Below are 15537 nucleotides of genomic sequence, written 5' to 3' on the forward strand. Positions count from 1 at the left end.
AGTAAATAATAATAATAATAATAATTTATTATTTGTACCCCGCCCATCTGGCTGGGTTTCCCCAGCCACTCTGGGCGGCTTCCAACAAAGATGAAAAATACACTAAAATGTCACATATTAAAAACTTCCCTGAACAGGGCTGCCTTCAGATTATCTTCTGAATGTCAGGTAGTTGTTTATCTCTTTGACATCTGGTGGGAGGGCGTTCCACAGGGAGGGCGCCACTACCGAGAAGGCCCTCTGCCTGGTTCGTTGTAGCTTTGCTTCTCGCAATGAGGGAACCGCCAGAAGGCCCTCAGCACTGGACCTCAGTGTCCAGGCAGAACGATGGGGGTGGAGACACTCCTTCAGGTATACTGTGCCAAGGCCGTTTAGGGCTTTAAACGTCAGCACTAACACTTTGAATTGTGCTCGGAAACGTACTGGGAGCCAATGTAGGTCTTTCAAGACCGGTCTTACGTGGTCTCGGCGGCCGCCCCCAGTCACCAGTCTAGCTGCCGCATTCTGGATTAGTTGTAGTTTCCGGGTCACCTTCAAAGGTAGCCCCACATAGAGCGCATTGCAGTAGTCCAAGCGGGAGATAACTAGAGCATGCACCACTCTGGCAAGACAGTCTGCGGGCAGGGAGGGTCTCAGCCTGCGTACCAGATGGAGCTGGTAGACAGCTGCCCTGGACACAGAATTGACCTGCGCCTCCATGGACAGCTGTGAGTCCAGAATGACTCCCAGTAAATGATGGCAGCCCCATTCAATCCAATGGAGCCCTGTGCAAGAGAATTTCAGTGTTTCCTGGCTGCTCTCTTGGTAAGATTGGACGTAGCCTATCTAGCCTGTGGGTTCAATCTCCAGTGGCATCTCCTGGCTGCTCCCTGAAAGCTTTGGAGAAACACTGCCAGCCTGTGCAGACAGTATTGACAATGGTCTGACTCAATCCTGTCTTCCTGTTGTGTTGGGGACCCTGCCACACTTTCCCTCCCCCCCTCCCCCCGTATCGGTTCTGCCTGCAGTGGAGCGTGGCAGCCTAAGCATCGTATGCGTGCTCCGGGGGCGCAGGGGGGGTGCGTTGTCGAGTGTTGTGCAGCTGCAGCAGCCAAGGCCTGCCACGGCATGTTGATTTCACGGACCTTTATGTACAAACGCGGCTCCGTTTCCTCTGATCCCGCTCCAAGCGGCTTTGGAGGAGCTTGGCTGCCGCCGCAAGTCGTCCCCATTCCCAGCTGCCCACCCCGCCGAAGATGCAACAGGTGACGCCAGGCCAGGATCTGGCCCGTCAGGTCTCCGGCAAACACCTGCCAATCAAAGGAGCACAAGGAAAGTCCCATCTCCACAGCTGGGCCACGTGGAGGATAAAGAGAGCAATTGCGAGAGGGCTCTTGGGCCGGGATCGGTGCCAGATTTACGTATAAGCTAGACAAGCTATAGCTCAGGGCCCCACTCTCTTGGGGGCCCCCCCAAAAAAGGGAAAAAAACCTGGATGTACATTTCCAAAATATAAGATAATAATAAAAAATATTGATAATAAATTTTATTTATATCCCGCCCTCCCCAGCCGAAGCCGGGCTCAGGATGGCTAACAAAAATAAAACAGTACAAAAGTACAGCATAAACAACACTCTAAAATCATTCATTATAAAATTAATTAATTAATTCAAGCCACTGGCAACCATTGGGCCAGAGCTCCGCGAAAATTGCCGAGGGAGGGAGTCAGGCTGTGCCCTGGCCAAAGGCCTGGTGGTCTTGCAGGCCCTGCGGAAAGATGTCAAGTCCCGCAAGATAAAAAACAATCACTTTGATAAAACACATATTTTGTTATGTGCTTTAGATACCTATTAGGTCCATAAATTACTATATAGCATATATTCAACACAAAAAACAGTGACAATTTGTTGTTGACAAAGGACAGCTGGACATATAAAGGGCCTCAGTGCCTTCAGTAACTTACGGCCTCATCAGACCTAAATCTGGCCCTGGCCAGGATCTTGTGGGATTCTCTGAGGAGCTGTCTGCTTGGCCACTGTGGGAACAGGATACTGGACGAGATGGGCCCTTGGCCAGGAGGATATAAATCAAGGGTGCTTACGTGGCCCCCTGGGTTTTCCTCCTGGCCCAAAAGTTCCTCCCCATTTCATTTCCCCACTGTGCAATATGGCAGGGATGAAGACCGTATTCCCCCTGCACAACCCACCCGCCACAGTGTTGTTGGGCTACAGCTTTCACCGTCTGTGACCATTGGGCATGCTGGCTGAGGGCGAAGGGAGCTAGAAGCCAGCAACATCCAGAGGTTCCCCCATGCCTGTAATAAACTAGACTTGCCCAGGAGTCAGGGGTGGGGGAACTTTTCCTGCCAAGGGCTGCATTTCCTTGGGGGTAATTGTTGGGGAGCTGGGAGTAGTCAGTGGCGTAGCGTGGGGGTGCTGGGGGGGCCGGCCGCACCGGCCGCAACATCTAGGGGTTAGGGTTAGGGGGCGCAAATCCACAGGTTAGGGGGCGCAAATTACTTGCCTTGCCCCGGGTGCTGACAACCCACGCTACACCACTGGGAGTAGTGCATGGGGGTCTTCCTCTCTCTGCCCCCTTCCATTCACTTTCTTTCTGACACCCTTTCCTTTCTCTCTCGCACATTCACCTTTTCCTCTCTCTCCCCCCTGGGCTTCCCCCAAAGGGTTAGAGCTGATCACTTGCAGAAGAGTCCCCATTTCCTTCCACCACCCCATTGGTTTTGTGTTTCACTTCCCAGCGACGTGAAATTATTTAATTATTGCATTGATACCCCCACCTTTACTCTGACGAGCGCCATGCAACATGCAGTAGTACAGTGGTACCTCGGGTTACATACGCTTCAGGTTACAGACTCCGCTAACCCAGAAATAGTGCTTCAGGTTAAGAACTTTGCTTCAGGATGAGAACAGAAATCGTGCTCTGGCGGCGCGGCGGCAGCAGCAGGAGGTCCCATTAGCTAAAGTGGTGCTTCAGGTTAAGAACAGTATCAGGTTAAGAACGGACCTCTGGATCAAATTAAGTACTTAACCTGAGGTACCACTGTACCTCAGTTCTCGAGCGTAATCTGTTCCGGAAGACCGTTCGAGTTGCGAAACGTTCGAAAACTGAGGCGCGACGGGCTGTCTGCAAATTCAGTTGAGAAAATTGAAAAAGCACGCAGCGAAAGCCGTTCGACTTCCGAGGCGCATTCGAAAACGGAAGCATTTACTTCCGGGTTTTCAGTGTTCAGGTTCTGAAATGTTCGTCAACAGAGACATTCGAGAACCAAAGTACCACTGTACAGTATATGGTTCTCTCGCCATTTTTCCCCTGTTCTCACAAGAATCTTGTGAAGTAGTTTAGGCCGAGCGAGCAGGTGACTGGCCCAGGTTCACACAGCAAGCTTCATATCTGAAGAGCAGGGAGGAATTTGAACTCAGGTCTTTGTCAGATCCTTAGTGCAGCATCTCACATTAGGCAGAGGCCCTTGGGCCCTAAGTTGCCCACCTCTGGCTGGTGCAAGGCTCTGACTGAGAGCATCAATTCTTGGGTGCAACTCACCCAACACCAGCCTGCCCTGCGCTCTTCATATAGGGCTCAGCCGATGCTGCGCTTCCAGATTTCTGTTCTCACTTGGTGTGCTCTTTAAAGAAAAGGGGGAAAAAGATGATCATATTTGAACATCGCTGCCCTGAAAGGTAAGTGTGATACATATTCCAAGTACTTTGGAAATTCAACAGCCCATTGCCACCCCATCCAAAGACCAACTAATACCCTGAGGCAGGCGGTATCTCTTTTTATCAGGAATACTTACATGCTGTGATTAATAGCAGGCGAAGTTGTTAACCAGGATAATTTTCCAGTTCCTGTGTATCAAATTGTTCTTAGGCCACATTCACACGATATATGCACAGAATTAGGATACCACTTTAGACAATCATGGCCTCGGCCCAAAGAATCCTGGGAATTGTAGTTTGTTGAGGGTGTTGAGAGCTGTCGGGAGACCCCTACAGTGGTACCTCGGGTTAAGTACTTAATTCGTTCCGGGGGTCCGTACTTAACCTGAAACTGTTCTTAACCTGAAGTACCACTTTAGCTAATGGGGCCTCCTGCTGCCGCCACGCCGCCGGAAGACAATTTCTCTTCTCATCCCGAAGCAAAGTTCTTAACGTGAAGCAATATTTCTGGGTTAACCTGAAGCGTCTGTAACCTGAAGCATATGTAACCCGAGTTACCACTGTATTATCTTCCCAGAGTAGTTTAACAGTCAGTCCCCTTCACGGGGGACTCTGAATTGTAGCTCTCTCTGAGGGGGATAGGGATCTCTTAAGCATCCTTAACAAACTACATCTCCCAGAATTCTTTGGGGGAAGAAGCCATAGTGTTTTAAATGAATGGTGTGCATGTGACCTTTAAAGATGCAGTAGCGTGGGGGGGGCTGGTTTTTATTTTTTTTAAGGCACCTCTTCTAACCGTGCCAAACCCAGAATAGCTTGACTTATCCAACACGTGGATTTGTTCTAGAGCCTGGGTAGGCAAACTAAGGCCTGGGGGCCGGATCTGGCCCAATCGCCTTCTAAATCCGGCCCTCGGATGTTCCGGGAATCAGCGTCTTTTTACATGAGTAGAATGTGTCCTTTTATTTAAAATGGATTTCTGGGTTATTTGTGGGGCATAGGAATTCGTTCTTTTTTTTCTTTTCTTTCCCCAAAATATAGTCCGGCCCCCCACAAGGTCTGAGGGACAGTCGACTGGCCCCCTCCCTGCTGAAAAAGTTTGCTGACCCCTGTGCTAGAGGGATTCCAGCATCTCTGAATTTCCGCTCCTTAGTGCTGCCGCTGGTCAGCAAAGGGAACTGCAGGTGGCTTGAGAAGGAAGTGCCGGCATCACAGCCCAGAATCCTCTGGTTCCTAGGGGTCAGGTGACCAAGGGTGGCCAATCCCGTGCCACGGACTGCTATAAAGTTCCAGGGCTTGTTGCTCTGACCTCAGTTCAGGGTGCTTTGGCGTTTGGAGGAGGTTGTTATGAGGGTCTCTCAGAGTGGGTCTCTGTTAAGCTTCCTCTCGGCCTACCTGGCCCTCGGTATCCTTTTAGCCTTACTGGAATTGCCTTACTCTCTGCTCTTTGCTCTTCCTCCAATGGTTGGAACCTGATTCTGCTCAGGTCCTGGGACACTTGCCAGTGCAACTGGCAAAACCTGAGACTGTCCAGGAGGGCGGAGCCTGGCGGCACAAAACAGAGCAGGGGAGGAGCTTGGTTGCGGAAGGGGTGGAGCCTGAAAGACCCGAGGGCGGAGCTCCTAGCAAACTGTTTCGAATCAAGCAACAGGTAGCTTGGGTTGCTATATTTTGAAGAGCAGAAAAAGAGGACACGTTTGCCGACTTCTGCTTTTAACTATGGGTCGCTACGACGGGACTCATTTTACATGCCCATGGAAAAAAGGCCATGTCCTGGAGAAAGAGGACATATGGCAAGCCTAGCAGGGGTGCATAAATTTGTCAGTTTGGGCGGCTCTCGCTTTCTCAGTCTTCAGTTCGCCACATTTCTAGGTAAGTGCTTTTTTGTTTTGTTTCTAAGGATGTTGCAAAATTCATTATGGGTGGCATCATGTCTCACTCAGAGTAAACCCGTTGAAACCAGAAGGGTTTAACAATCATCCCTCTTCCCAGGAACTTGTGGCTCCACGGAGAGAATTGGGTGTGGGTGTGTTTGCGTCTTGTAACAAGTTTCAGCACCCTTAACTAACTACATTTCCCTTATTTATTTATTTTTAGGAGGGGGGAACCATAACTGTTTAAAAATTTACTTGGCTTATTTCATAAAATTTGATGGTTAAGATGTGCCAGGCCTTTTTTTCAGCCGGAACTCAGTTCCGGCATTTCTCAGGTGGGCACTATTGCCATTCTAAGAGAACAAGAAGAGTTCGTGGTGAGTTCTGGCACCTCTTTTTCTAGAAAAATAGCGCTTTGGATATATGGTGTGAATGCAGCTTTAAAGACCCCCTTCACCCACCACCCCTCATAAAACCATCAGTCCCAGAGCCGGTGGGTAGAGGAAGGGAGCAGTTGCCTTAGTACATTTAGGGGATTCTGGACTGGGTGGTCTGGAGGCAGCTTCCTCTGTTCCTGTGGCCACTGGTTTAACTAAATCAGCTTCCTAGGTTCATATTTAAATTAGGCCTTTGTTTAGAAACATCAGGACTAGGATGCCTATTTCTAAAAAAGGTAAAGGACCCCTGGACAGTTAAGTCCAGTCAAAGTCAATTATGGGGTTGTGATGCTCATCTTGCTTCAGGCCGAGGGAGCTGGCGTTTGTCCACAGACAGCTTTCCAGGTCATGTGGCCAGCATGACTAAACCGCTTCTGGCGCATCAGGACACTGTGACGGAAACCAGAGTGCACAGAAACGCTGTCTGCCTTCCCGCCACAGCGGTACTCATTTATCTACTTGCACTGGTGTGCTTTCGAACTGCTAGGTTGGCAGGAGCTGGAACAAAGTAACGGGAGCTCACCACTGTCGCGGGGATTTGAACCACCAGCCTTCTGATCGGCAAGCCCAAGAGGCTCAGCGGTTTAGACCGCAGCGCCACCTGCAACCCCATGTCTATTTCTAGGGAAAGGGCTGTAGGCCTGTCGGCCACTGGCAGAACACCTTCTTTGCATGCAGAAAGTCCCAGGTTCAGTTCTTTGTGTCCTTCAGACTCTTTGTCTGAAACCTGGGAGAGCTGCTGCCCATTAGCATAGACAATACAGTGGTACCTCTGGTTAAGAACTTAATTCGTTCCGGAGGTCCGTTCTTAACCTGAAGCACCACTTTAGCTAATGGGGCCTCCCGCTGCCACTGTGCCGTTGCCACGCAATTTCTGTTCTCATCCTGAAGCAAAGTTCTTAACCTGAGGTAATATTTCTGGGTTAGCGGAGTCTGTAACCTGAAGCATATGTAACCTGAAGCGTATGTAACCTGAGGTACCACTTTACAGAACAAGAGGGACCAAGGCAGCTTCCTATTTAAATCAGCCCTTCATTCAGAAGCTTGAGGACTAGCATCTTGCTTGATTTTAAGGGGAAGACCATAGCTCAGTGCTAGAGCATTGCTGACGGCGCCAGGTTCAATCCTTGGCCTCTAGGTAGGGCTGTGGGAATGACTCCCCCATTTGAAACCCTGGAGAGACGCTGCCAGTCAATGCAGACAGCACTGAGCTGGGCGGACTGACTCATCAGAAGGCGGCTTCCCAGGTTGTTCCCATCTTGGCATGTTTGTGCCTGGATGCCTGGTTTCCTCTCAAGCAGCTTCCTCCTCTCCCCAGAGCTCTGAGCCACCGATGCTGGCACTGCTGCCTGCCACTGCTGCCTTCCGCTGCAGCGAGCGAGTCACGTCCGAGGAGAGTTTTTATGGTTTTGCCTGCAAGCTGCACAGCCGGGCTGACGTAGGCCCCAGCAGAAGCAGCAGCAGACCTCCTCCTTGCTCTTCCCCCGAGGATCCTATGCAAGGTTTCTGCCTGGCCCGGATTTTTCCTTTTTTGCCAGGTGAAACTCGCCAGCCGCCGTATACTGTAAGGCAAAAGAGACTCAATTTCAGGAACCGGCACAGGGTTTTAAGATAGGGAAATAGTAAATCCAGATTTATTTATTTTTTCAGGAGCAGGAGAGCAGGTGTGGACAATATTTTCCAGCCTGAGGGCCGCATTTTCTTCTAGGGGGGGGCACATAGGGGCAGAGGGGAAAGTGGGCATGGCAATGGGTGTAAATCTTGCCTTCGTTCAGTGGGCGAGTTTCTATAAATGCACGTCCCTCTCCGATCTCCATCCAGGCAAATAAGAAGCATGATCATAGTTCAAGGGCACAGTCCATCCAGGCAGAAACACTCAGAGAAGCTGTGAAGCGGGGCTGGTGAAGGGGAAGGCCTGGGGGAGAGTCCTGAGGGCCAGGTTGAAAGGCTCGGAGAGCCACATTTGAGGTTTCCCACCTGTGCCAGAGAGCATCATGTCTAAAATATGGCAACCAAGGGCTCAGGCTTAGCTAATAATTTCTTCTGGTTGGTTGCAACCCCTGGATATACAACAGTGGTACCTCTGGTTACGAACTTAATTCGTTCCGGAGGTCTGTTCTTAACCTGAAACCATTCATAACCCGAGGTACCACTTTAGCTATTGGGGCCTCCCGCTGCCGCCACACAATTTCTGTCCTCATCCTGAGGTAAAGTTCTTAACCCGAGGTACTACTTCGAGGTTAGTGGAGTCTGTAACCCAAAGTGTTTGTAACACGAGGTGTTTGCAACCCAAGGTGCCACTGTACAGTGGTACCTCAGGTTACATACGCTTCAGGTTAGAGACTCCACTAACCTAGAAATAGTGCTTCAGGTTAAGAACTTTGCTTCAGGATAAGAACAGAAATTGAAATATACTCAGAGTCGCAAAGTGATTTCATGCTCTTTATTCAGCTCATAGTGGTGAGGAGGAATGAATGGAAGTCCCCTCCCAGTATCTGCCTTATATACATTATTTACACAATGGGCTGCACATGATTGGCTAATTCCAGAATTCTACTGTAAGCCAATCAGGTTGTGGATTCACTTCAATCTGGAGCAGGATTGGGTGGTTCCTGCCAACCAATCATACTGCTGCATTGTTCTAGGACCAATCAGACTGCTGCATTCTGAATCCTATTGTTCTAGGACTAATCAGACTGCTGCAATTTGGATCCTATTGTTCTCAGTACATAACAGAAATCATGCTCCGGCGGCGTGGCGGCAGCTGGAGGCCCCATTAGCTAAAGTGGTGCTTCAGGTTAAGAACAGTTTCAGGTTAAGAACGGACCTCCGGAACGAATTAAGTACTTAACCTGAGGTACCACTGTATAGCAATTGTACGTGCTTGTCCTAAAGCTGAATAATAATAATTATTTTATTTATATGCCACCCATCTGACTGGGTTGCCCAAGCCACTCCCAACAAAGAGCACTCTGCCCATGTTCAGAAGACCCTCAGCAAGATCCCAAGGTGCATAAATTAAAACCTGGTTTTGGAGGCAGACTCAATAACATAATGGCCGATGGCCAGCCTAGTCCAGCCTCCTGTTCTCAACAGTGGACAACCAAATGCCTGAGGGAAATCGACAAACAGGACCTGAGGACAAGAAACTGATATTCAGAAGAATTATTGCTTCTGACCGTGGAGGCAGAGCACAGCCTCCAATAGCTGTCTCTTCCATGAACCTGAGAGCTGCCATTTTAACTATGCGCTGTGTGAAGGGAGTTTATCTGTCCTGAACCTTCCTGCGTTCAACTTTGTTGGTTGCCCACAAGTTTTGTTGTTTGAGAGAGGGAAGAAAAAAGCCTTTCTCTCCATTCCTTGCATGGTTTTAGAAACCTCCACCATGTCACCTCTGACTCGCCTTCTGTCTAAACTAAAATATCCCACTTGACGCTGAAACCTTGACGTTGAAGAAGAGGTTCAGGGCTTCAGCTCTGGTCAAGATCCAGCTTTGTTGTAATGTTGTTGTTTTTTTGTCTCCAATAAGAGTGTGTATTTGGGGGCAGTCCACCCTGTCACATCTTTCTACTGGGTGGTGAGAGTCACTGGTGGCATTCCTGCCTTAATGTGCAGATTTGAAAGCAGGGTTTCACACAGCTCTTGGCCTCGTGGAGAAGGAAAGGCAGCGTGCCAGCCATGGATTGTGCCCTTTTCAGATGCTGGGCATGCCTCCCCGACCTTGCCATCCTGGAGAAGGAGGATTCCCCTAGGGCAAATGTGGCTCCCAAGCTACCTTTTGGCTTAAAACGTCCAAAGCCAGTAGCCTCAGGAGGAAGCCAGCAAATTTAGAGACCTGGAGGTCTGGCAACCCAGCCAATAATGCTTCTTGCTGGTTTCTTGGGAAAAGTGTGCTTAAACACCTTTTTTAACTCATTATAGATCATTTCCTTCTGGGCATCGTCGGCCAGAAGGTGTCTAAAAAGGATAGAACCTTTTTTATGTATGCCACAACAGCAGCAAGAATTCTCATTGCTAAATATTGGAAGACTCAAGATTTGCCCACACTGGAGGACTGGCAGACGCAATTGATGAACTACATGGAATTAGCCGAGATGACTGCAAGGATCAGAGACTTGGGAGAAGAAGCAATGGAGGAGGATTGGAAAAAATTTAAAGACTATTTGCAAAAGTATCATAAGTTATATGAAACATAAGATGTCGTATGATTTGGAATTTAGCCCCAGTAACGAAATTTAACTATTTATGAAATTTGATAAGATTTATGAAGGAATTAAGGTTTAAATGATATTATGGTATATTTTTGGAGTATATGGTGATTAAGAGATTTAAATCTAAATTGAAATTGAAAATATAAAGAAACACACGAAACAAGGGTATAATTTGCTGATAAATTTATTGTCAGGAATGCATTATGTGGGAGACGGGGGAAGTCCAATGGAAATCTGAAATAAGTCATTGAAGTGGTTGTGAACTTTCTTTTTTCTACTTTTTTTCTTTTTGTCCTTTTTTTTTCTTACTCTTTGATTTTTCTGTTATTTCTGTAAAAAATGTAATAAAAATTATTATTAAAAAAAAAAAATAATGCTTCTTGCTTACCTGGAAGGAGTGTGCATATATGTAAAAACCTCTGATTTTTGCATGGTTGCCTATAGCAAAGATTAAGAGGTGCTGCTGTTGCTCTGCCCACTTCTTGATTTGCCCTGCCCACCCCGGCATGTGGCCCTTGGAAGGTTGTCTGTGAAGGAATTGGACCACAAAAAAAGGCTTCCTTGCCCCAGGTCAGTTAACCGCTCTCCCTGTTAGGTGAGCTTCACCAGTTGAGTTCCTGTCTGGCACCCAACTGTTAAAAAGGGCCAGGAATATTCCTAGGGAGATTTTTTTTAAAAAAAGGTAGGGAATCTTTCTCTTTCTTTCCCCCCTCCTCTCCCCTTCCCTCATCGGCTGCGGATGAGAAATGGCCTCAATAAAAGCTAATTGACGGCGGCTCCTGGCAAATCGAATTCTTCGGCCCCCGAATCAGGAAGATGGCTGCTTGCCCCCACCAGCCCGCGGCCGCCCAAATTGAATCTATTAAAGGTAAATTACGCCATGATGCTCCCTCCCTGCTCCCCACTCCTTCTTCCCCTCCGTCTCGCCTTTTTCTCTCTGCCTCGGGGCTTCCTCTTAATGCCACCCTGGGGAGACGTCTGGCCCAGAATCTGTAAATGAGACAGAAAGGGAAGGCAGGTTGGGGAGGAAAAGAAGGGGAAGGCGGTTGTGGCATATGTGTGTGTGTGTGTGTGTGTGTGGTGGGAGGACTCTCACAGACAAAGGGCTCCCTGTGCTGTGAAGCATCCACCCAGAAGCCTCTGGGCACAAAGGCAGACCCTTGTTTTTCATCCCTATCTCCTTCTGCTAGTACTTCTGGGGTAGACTGCTTCTTCCTCTGGAGGCTCTATTCAGTGACAGCAACTAAAAAGCCTGTGTGTGTGTGTATAAGAGAGAGAGAGAGAGAGAGAGAGAGAAAGGAAGGAAGGAAGGAAGGAAGGACAGTTACAGTGGTACCTCAGGTTACATAGGCTTCAGGTTACATACGCTTCAGGTTACAGACTCCACTAACCCAGAAACAGTACCTCAGGTTAAGAACTTTGCTTCAGGATGAGAACAGAAATCGTGCTCCGGCGGTGCGGCAGCAGCAGGAGGCCCCATTAGCTAAAGTGGTGCTTCAGGTTAAGAACAGTTTCAGGTTAAGTATGGACCTCCGGAACGAATTACCGTATTTTTTGCTCTATGACTCACTTTTTCCCTCCTAAAAAGTAAGGGGAAATGTGTGTGCGTCTTATGGAGCAAATGCAGGCTGCGCAGCTATCACAGAAGCCAGAACAGCAAGAGGGATTGCTGCTTTCACTGTGCAGCAATCCCTCTTGCTGTTCTGGCTTCTGAGATTCAGAATATTTTTTTCTTGTTTTCCTCCTCCAAAAACTACGTGCATCTTGTGGTCTGGTGCATCTTATAGAGCAAAAAATACGGTAGGTACTTAACCTGAGGTACCACTGTACAAGCAGGGAGCAAAAGCAACAGCTCTTCCCCACTTATTCATCCCGTCACCTGCTGTTCGGAGATAAACTGCCCCTATACATGGAGGTTTAGCTGTTGGGCCTTTTACAGCTGTTGGTGCATTTATTTATGTACTTTGACATCAGTTTATTTATTTGATTTCATCTTTAAGACCCGCTCCTCATAAAACGTCTCTTGGTCATTTTGCGGTACCCTCCCCCACAAAAAAAAAACTAATGATAAAAACAGTTACACACAATTTCCATATATAAGAGCAATTCTCCCATGTAAAACTAAACTTCACATCCGATACATACATATAGCATTTATACGGCCCTTCTCTTGCAACAGACGCAGGAAGGTGAAATAAAAGAACGGCAAAATTTAGTGTGGTCTTTAAAAGCGTCTTCCTAAGTAATATGCACACAGCGTATAGTTAGGAATTTGCTGCAACTTGCACGGGCTTTTCAAGAGGATTGGACAAGTTCATGAGTGGAAATAAGGCAGGATGTGCCTCCGGGTACCAGTTTCGGGAAGTAAGAAGTGTGGAGAGTTGTTGCTGCGTTCGGGTGCTGCTTGTGAATAACAACGAGAGAGGAGCGCATTTCTTTATGCCCTTCCTGTCCTCTGCTTTGGCATGAGCCATCTGCAGGGCTTTTCTCATCTTCCAATGGGTTTACAGTGACGGAGGGTTCTCGTAGAATCGGAGAGTTGGAAAGGGTTCTGCGGATCATCTAGTCCAGCCCCCTGCAGCTGTCCCTTGAACCCGCAACCTTGGCGCTGCTAGCACCATATTCTAATATGGTTTTATTAGAGCACTGGTGGGCATGAGGGTGCCAGCGTATTATATTAGGGGGAATTGCTTTGGGGGCAGGAAGTCTGCATCAGGCAAAACTCTGTTTAAAAAAGACTGGGGAAATGGGAGGCAAGAAAAACCAAAATGGACATACCTTGGAAGTCAAACGGAATCCGTTCCGGAAGTCCGTTCAACTTCTAAAAAGTTCAGGAACCAAGGCGCGGCTTCTGATTGGCTGCAGGAACCTCCTGCAGCCAATCGGAAGTCGGGTTGGACGTTCGGGTTCTAAAGAACATTCGCAAACTGGAACAATCCCTTCCGGTTTCAAAGCCAATCTAGGGCTTTGAATACCAGCAGGAGCACTTTAAATTGGCTCTGGAAACAAACTGACAACCATGGCTCACCCCAAGGAATCCTGGGAGCTGAGGCCCAAGTTGCGAGGACACCCCTAATTCCCTGGAAATGGCAATCCCAGCCAATCATTTAGCCTCTGCCTTTTGGACCCATTGACGTTTCCAAGTTGTCTCAAGGGCAGACCAGACCTCTCATCATCGCCGCATTTTTTAAAAAGCCATTTGAAGCAGGGCCCTTGGCCTCCTGGTCTGCGTTGATCCCAGCAGACGGATACCCTGCGTGCATATTTATGTCAAGCGTATCGCCGGGCCCCTTTTTCATATCTGTGTCAGCAAGCGCGCCCGCCTCATCTCCCCCTCGTCTTCCCTTCCTCTCGATTCCACCCTGCTCCTGACAGCTCCGTTAATCTCCCTCATTTTATCTGGCCGCTGGGAGGCTCTGACATTTGTAAGGCATTAGGCCTGGCCGTGAGTTTTCCCCCGGACCGGCTGCGCTGTGGTAACCTGCCCCGTCTTCGCTCCCTCATTAGAGAGGCGCACTGGGGCTAATCGCTACATCATGCTCAAATCAGTGGCACGGGGAGCTCTTGTTTGGGCGCAGAACAGGGAGCGGATTCGAAACACACCAACGGGCAGAGGGCAGATTTTGGGATTCTGGTGAGCTTCCTTACTCTGGCCTCGTCGTACCACTGGGTTGAGCTCAAGTCCTGCTTCGGGCTTTTAGAAGGGCATCAATCCTGTCGTGACAAGCTCTCACAGTGCTCAGATTTAATTTTTTCGCATTTATTACACCCCACTCAAGAGGAGCTCAAGGGGGCAAAAACGGCTCTTTCCTATCCTTACGACAACCCTGTGGGGTAGGTTAACAGGAGAAGCCTTCATTGGCCCGAGATCACTCAACAGGTTTTGCAACTGAGCAGGTATTTGCTCCTTGGTCCTGGGGGCGCGGGTGGCACTGTGGGTTAAACCGCAGAGCCTAGGACTTGCTGATCAGAAGGTCGGCTGTTCAAATCCCTGCAACGGGGTGAGCTCCCGTTGCTCGGTCCCAGCTCCTGCCAACCTAGCAGTTCAAAAGCACGTCAAAGTGTAAGTAGATAAATAGGTACCGCTCTGGCGGGAAGGTAAACGGCGTTTCCGTGCGCTGCTCTGGTTCTCCAGAAGCGGCTTAGTCATGCTGGCCACATGACCCGGAAGCTGTACGCTGGCTCCCTCGGCCAATAAAGCGAGATGAGCGCTGCAACCCCAGAGTCGGCCACGACTGGACCTCATGGTCAGGGGTCCCTTTACCCTTTACCTCCTTGATCCTAGTCCCAATGTTCTCATCCATTCAGATAGACTGCTCCTGCCCAAAGTTGTTTGATAACAAAAAAGAGGCTTTTCTTGTACCTCCTTGGTTTTCTTCTTTCTTCTTACTTCTTCTCACTCCATAACTATTCAGACGTGATTTGCTGTGCCAGGCTCCAGGAGCAAGGGCCAGTGAGCATCTGTGCCAGCCTTTCCTTCCGCCTCCTCACTTAACCTCCTGCCTTGACTAAGCCTCTGACTTTCCATCTGTCATGAAATCATGCCTCATTATTTCAGGCCCTAGTGGGAGAGGAGGGTGCCTCTGCGCTGAGGCGAGGCGGGATACAGGGCGAGGCTCAGGGTTGGGTACCAGGGAGACAAAGGCAAGCATAGGAGAGTTGAGGCCAGTGTGGTGGGTGCAGTGGTTAGAGCATCGAACCAGGACCTGCAAGAGATCAGGGTTTAAATCCTTACTCGGCCATGGAGCTCCCTGGGTTACTTTGGGCCAGTTATCCACCCTCAGACCGACCAAGGGTTGTTGTGCAGGTGAAATGGGAAGAGGGGCTTAGTCTTGGAAACTGGTTTTCAATGCTGGCGTTTTGCTCTGAAACGTTAGGGGAACCAACCTCTACTCTCTGAGCATGTACAGAGTAGTCTGTGTCCCCTCCCCCGATCACTACCGCCAAACCTCACACACCTGGGATCAGGGCTAGGACTTCGAAGCCAGATGAGAAGTATTTTGACCAGATCTATGCTGCACAAGCCTCTTTAATTTCTCGTTTGGCAAACCCAGAATCCCAGATCCACATTTTGAGGCTGTTCTGAAGCAGCTGTTTGCCCTCCCTCCAGCCCCAGGGCAGATTTTGACACTCATCTTTACAATATTTCTCTTTCTCCCCCTCTCCCCCCCTCACTTCACCCCTGCCCCCCCAATTTAAATAGGATCCTTTTCAGCTCTGCATTTGAATGGTTTTCAGGCCTCCTGATTTTCAGCCATCAATATTTGATTTTATTTTTACTTAGGCTCCAGCCTTGCAGCCAAGATCGGTTCCCAAAGCAACTTATAACAATTAAAATCCAATATTAGAGATTTCTGTT

Source organism: Podarcis vaucheri, assembly GCF_965113315.1.
Source record: "Podarcis vaucheri genome assembly, chromosome: 16".
Lineage (NCBI taxonomy): Eukaryota > Metazoa > Chordata > Lepidosauria > Squamata > Lacertidae > Podarcis > Podarcis vaucheri.